Below are 6430 nucleotides of genomic sequence, written 5' to 3'. Positions count from 1 at the left end.
TATAGGTAAGTGAACATTATTGTGGATCAATATTTAAAATGAAAATGGAAAATACACTGGAGCCCTCATTTTAAACCTGCCTGGGGATATATGGAAGTGGACTCCACAGTCCAAACACCTTAATAACTATTAGTTTAAAGTAGTGCCTCCAATCTTTTCAAGATGCTGCGTAGAAAACATTAATATTTGTACAGCAAATAGATAGCCTGAGGAGGATGTTTCTAGCCAGGGTTACAGCCCAGGAGTCTGGGCTGCTCTAGGCCCCCATCTATCAGCTGTGAGGGGTGAAGAGATAGATCCATCTCCTAAGATGGTAACCCATTTGCTGCACACTAGTTGAGGAAGTCTAGTGGAGAGATCTGCATAGAGTGGGGACATGATTTTTCTAGAGTAGTGATCGCTTGTTTTGACAGGAAGTACAAATAATGATAGAGTCATTGATGGCAGTGAATTAAGATGGGAAGTGTCTTGGGGGGAGGGGCAAATTGGGAGATTGGGATTGACATATACACATCACTATATATAAAATAGATAACTAATAAGGACCTACTGTATAGCACAGGGAACTCTACTCAATACTCTATAATGACCTATATGGGAAAAGAATCTAAAAAACAGTGGATATATGTATATGTATAACTGATTCACTTTGCTGTACACCTGAAACTAACACAACATTGTAAATCAACTATACTCCAATAAAAATTTAAAAAAAAAGATGGGAAATATTTAACCCCTTAAAACCTTTCAAGATGTCGCATTCGGTGTTCTTGTTTATTTTTTTTATTTAAAAATTTATTTTCTTTTATTCTACTTTAATAAACAGGAATTTTTATAAAGAAAAAGTTCTTTAGAGAAAAACGGATTGTTCTGTCTTCCTGCCCAGAGCTCATGGGTGCTCGCTGGAGTTTTCTTCTCAAGTAGAAGGGCAGCACCCTCCTCGGTCACCATAGCAGGACCTAGACAAGGGAGAGGTGGGGCCTTAGGGATAGCAGTGGGCCAGGCTCTGACCCTGAAGTTACGTGGTGGCACAGGCTGCTCTCCTCCCACCTGCAGCAGGATTCCACTCCCGCCCCCTTTGCCCAGCCCCACTGACATGGCTGCTCCTGCTGAGGGAGGCTAGCTTGGCGCTCCGTGGTCTCTGTTAATACATGGTGTACTACCCTGCTACTGGTAGACGTGGAACTGGGGATCCAGTGTTGTGGTGTTAGGAGAAGCCAGTGACCTATAGGTACTTTCAGTTGGAAAAAAAATATGTGAAGTAAAATATGTGAATTATATAAATGTATTATTTTAATGGCAACTTTTTATATAATTTTGTCTGTTATTTCTAGTTTAAGTATGTACCATAATTACCTCCCCGCAGTGGTTTTATTTTTCATTTTGCCATTATTTTTCAGATTTTCTAAATAGTACACCCATCTTACATATCAAACAGAGATATAGTCAGAGAAATGTTCCAAACAAACAGGTCTTTGAACTAAACTCAGATATTTGCATTGAATATGCTGCTTAAAATTCATTTATTCAGTCTCTAAGGCTGTTTAGTGTGGTGGTATGGATATGAAATTTGTCAGTTTTCTAAAGTGCAGCTAGAAAAGTTCTGATGTTTATAATATTTTTACTGGCAATAGATATGCATCAGTAAGCATATTACAAAAACCGTTTGAATTTTTATTACATTTATTTATTAGAAAGATTATAGCTCTACTGACCACAATTAACCTATGAGTCTTTCTCTTCTCTTTTTCTTTATTTAAAAAATTTACTTATATACCAATCCATTTAATTACAAGGAAAGAGAATTAAAGCCTTTATCATAGACTTATTATCATGATTTATGTCGTATTTGTGGTTGAGGTACTGGGAACTCAATTAATGGAAACTTCAAGTTAGTGAAATGAAAAAGTTGGAGAGAATGCTTCCACCCTTGCCAGCGGCATACCACCTAGGAATGGTATTAGGAAGTAGGGATCTTTATATAACACACCTTGATACTCAAAGTTAGACGTCAGCACATGATTCCCAAGGAGAGGACATTTCATCAGAAGATCATTAGAGTGGCAGTGCAGGTGAATTAGAAAAAAGTACAGTTATTTTAGAAGTAGCCTATAGACTGAATTGTAGGGAATGTAAAGGAAATGGCAGTAGTTAATAGCACTGTGCCTCTGATTATGATGAACCTTTAACTTGAATTTGTTTTGGAATCTGCATGCATAATGTTGCTAAGGCAAGTGTTTTACTTGTCATGGCAGAGATGAAAATGTCCTGTTAGATCATCTCCTGCCAATGCAAAATAGACTCCTGAAGTCTGCTTATGAGGGCTTTGTCCATACTGCTATAATACTATTGGGTCCAACTTAATAGTGTTGGAAAAATATATTTTAATGTAGCACGTAGTTATTCTGATTTGACTGTCCCATTAAAAAGTAGCAGTAGAGTCAAATATCACCATTATGATTTTCAGATAACCCAATTGCATAGGAGGTGACTCAGCAGAAGTGTCAAAACCAAAAGCAGCCTGCTGTGTCTGTTAAACTCTATGCTCAGAGTGCTTCACGAATCTTTGATGTTATTAGGTTGATATGTAAATTATCTAGCCCAGCATGTTTAAAGAGTCACTATGCAGCAACCGTAAAGATCAAAAGCAGTATGAGTTGTTATTCTATTGAACTTCAAAGACTAATCAAAAATCATGAAGAAAGTTAAATGAAAAGTATTTTATATTTAATACCAGGAGCTCTTGAAAAATATAAAGCATACTGTCTTGGCTGAACTAGGGACACTCTATTGGATTCTTGCTTAAAATTTCTCCCACTAGTTCTCACCGCAGCCTCTCCTGACTTCTCAAAACCTATGGAGATGCAGATAAAGAGGGATTCTCTCACTACCTACAAAGAGGAATTCTAACTATGCAATCACAATATGAAGCTGAAACTTAACCTATTTGCCAAAATCTGAGAGTTTTCAATAACTGCAAGAATCATCAAAGAGATTTTAAAGTGCAGATAATATACTTTTAATCTTATGCTGTTTTATTATGATTTTATCTAGTCGAGAGGAGTAGAAAAATGATATTTTTTTCTCCTTCAGGTTACCTTGTCACCTTTAACCTCCACACACACACTTCAGAAGGTGTGAACCAACAAAAACCTAGGGCACAACTGAACTATTATTTTGCTCTCCCCTCCACCCACAAACACACATCTACACATGGTAAAGGCAGTCGAAGGGATATTAGGCAGAAGGAGGCTGGTAGTGTATCAAACCGGCAGTAGCATGTGGCATTCTGGCAGCCATGCCCCGTGCAAGTCAAGTACTGCAGAGAGGATGCCCAGAGCCATGGTATCGGCCCTTTCTGTGGCCTGTTGTGCTCCTGGGTTCACTGCAAAGAGGATCTGAGAGCTAGTGGGTGAGAGTAGTAGAAGGTCCCACTTCAGGGCAGACGAACCTCACTGGATTAAAAGCTGCTAGTATTTTGAGAGTGGGGCTAAGAATGTGTTTATTTTCTTGCCGTAACATTGTAGACGATAGAGAGAGATTGTATCAGGACAAGGTGGACAAAGTTTAATTCACTCATTTGCTGTCACTAAACGCTTTCTATCAATAAATGTTGAGAGTCTAGACAGGCATGACTTAGTGTTGAGTAATTGAAAAGAAAAATATCCACCTTGGAGATAATGAAAAATTACCTGGGAAACAAACACCCAGGGGATTACAAATGTTGTCCTAAGAATTAGATTTTAGAAAAATGATTGGCATCCTTGATACAATGCCATATATATATCTATATATACACACATACATATATATAGTTTGTATAATAGAAGCTGAGATGATAGTTCAATATCTGGATTAAAATTCGTGTCGGAGACTGCAAAAGACAGATTGGACACTGCAGAAAATTGAATCAGTAACATGAACAACAATGAGTAGCTCTCTCAGAATATAGAGGAAAGAGGCAAAGTGATGAAAAAGACAAGGAGAACAATCATAGTTATGAAGAGCCAAAAATGTAAAATCAATCTCAAAATTATACATGTTCTGAGGAGGAGACTAGAATAATAGGATCAGAAGCACCAAAGATAATTGATGAAAAATGTCCTCGGTTGATAATGCTGGTTGAAAAAGTTCTCTATGTTCCAGGCAAAAATCAGTACAAAGAAATGTATAGGTAGGCATATCTTGGTAATTAAAAAAAATTCAAATAGAGTTATAAAATATTTCAAAAGCATTGAGGTCTTAAAAAGTAACTTCTTTGTAACAGGATAAAAATCATGATGACATCAGATGACTCCTCTGCTATATAGGAAGACTCCTCTGCTATGTAGGAAGGTAATAAAACCAGCAGCTTGGGCTTCCCTGGTGGTGCAGTGGTTGAGAATCCATCTGCCAATGCAGGGGACACGGGTTCGAGCCCTGGTACAGGAAGATCCCACATGCCGCGGAGCAACTAAGCCTGTGAGCCACAACTACTGAGCCTGCACTCTAGAGCCATCGAGGCACAACTACTGAGGCCCGCGTGCCTAGAGCCCGTGCTCTGCAACAAGAGGAGCCACTGCAATGAGAAGCCCACACACTGCAACGAAGAGTAGCCCCTGCTCGCCACAACTAGAGAAGCCCACATGCAGTAACGAAGACCCAACGTCTTCGTTACTGCATTTAGAACGTCTTCTAAATATCTCCATAAGAGATATTTGTTTTGTGATCCTAATGGGTATCAGAAACTTGTCAAGCTTTTCTCAGTCACTGCTAAATTTTAGACATTCTGCCTTAGACTTTTGGACCCTATATAGATTATATAGTCAATAATATTATAATTAAACAGTGAAATGAAGCCAATTAGATTTTAGCTTCCTCTACTATGGAGTCCCAGTTAGAAAATGAAAATAAGATAGGAATAGCCTTTAAAAAAATTTCTTAACATCCTATAGCCTCTAATTATACCCACCGAATTAAACTAGGAGAAGTAGCTCAAACTAGACACAGCCTTTTCTAAATATTTCGGAACTTGTTCAGTGAAAACCAATCCAAAATCTGTTCTCTGGTTATTTTAGAAAAAAGCTAGGAGGTAGATGTTGAGACCATCTGGCCTGGGGTGGCAAGTTCCAGCTCAGATGCCAACCCTAATTGATTATTAGTGGCTGTATGTAAGGCTGTGCTAAGAACTGTGAGGTCTGGTACAGCTCTCTGTAAAAGATGACTAAAGTGGGAGGACATATGGACATTCTTACCTCTCATTAACAGCAATCCTCACAGAAAGGGAGCTCCTTGCCCAGTAGGGGAAAGGTGAGAGAGGTGCAATCATTATCTCAGCAGACTGTCTGGAGCTGCAGGCAGTATTGCGTGAAAAACTGGGTCAGCCGGATACTAAGCCTAAAGGAGAATTTTGCTGTTCGAATTCTGCAAAAAGAGGTAGAATCCTGGTGCAAACGCTCACAGGGACCATTCTTAGGGAAGCAGCTTGCCTGAGCAGACTATAAGTGCCAGCATGTTTGTTTAGTGGTCACCAGTGGGCATTAGCAGGGTATGGAAGGATGATGCCAAAGAAGATCAATTAAAAAAAGCGGAAATCTCTTAAAATACATATGGAAAAGACAAAGTAAATATTCTAAAATCAATTTTACCAGCCTTTTACTGGAGAGTAGTTTATATCTGGATCTTCTTATGAAGAAATATTTTTTTGATGTGCAATAATAGAATGTAAGGACTAGAAGTAATTTTGCTAAATCCAACCTCATCATTTAACAAATACATAAATGGTCCAAGGAAGACAGGTGAACTCCAAGGTCCAAGAGTTTATGTGTATCAGAACTGTGTCCAGAATAAGGTCTCCTGGTTCAAATGGGGTATTTCATTTCAGTAAGGGATCAGGATCTGAGCATCAGAGGCCTGCTAGGACCCCTTAAATATTATTCATTTCATTTTACTTCCCATGGATAGAAGTTTCCTAAAATTGTTTTTGACAGGTAGCTTTTTATTGTCTTTAAAGAGCCCTAGGATATTTCTTTATTTCTAGCACCTCGATATAAAAGGGAAGTAATTTTTAAAATCTCTTACCCATCTTCCACTTCACTCCTTTCCTTGAACCACTTTTTTTTAGCAAAGATAACCTAATAATATCTTTCAACTATTACCTCATCTTTGGCCCAGCTGCTCCGTGGCATGTGGGTTCTTCCCGGACCGGGGCATGAACCCGCGTCCCCTGCATCGGCAGGCGGACTCTCAACCATTGCGCCACCAGGGAAGCCCTATTACCTCATCTTTTTAAACATATAAATGGTTTCAATAGAGTCATATTTTAGGTAAGGAAAATCCATAACTAGTAAAAATTGTCTGTTTGTAACATATAATTTAGACCTCTCTTTATTCTATTGCACTTAACATCTAGTAACTGGATGACTCAGTGGGGGAGAAAATAAACATTAAT

The sequence above is a fragment of the Pseudorca crassidens genome, chromosome 6 (genome assembly GCF_039906515.1).
Source record: "Pseudorca crassidens isolate mPseCra1 chromosome 6, mPseCra1.hap1, whole genome shotgun sequence".
NCBI lineage: Eukaryota > Metazoa > Chordata > Mammalia > Artiodactyla > Delphinidae > Pseudorca > Pseudorca crassidens.
This window is presented reverse-complemented; position numbering follows the sequence as displayed.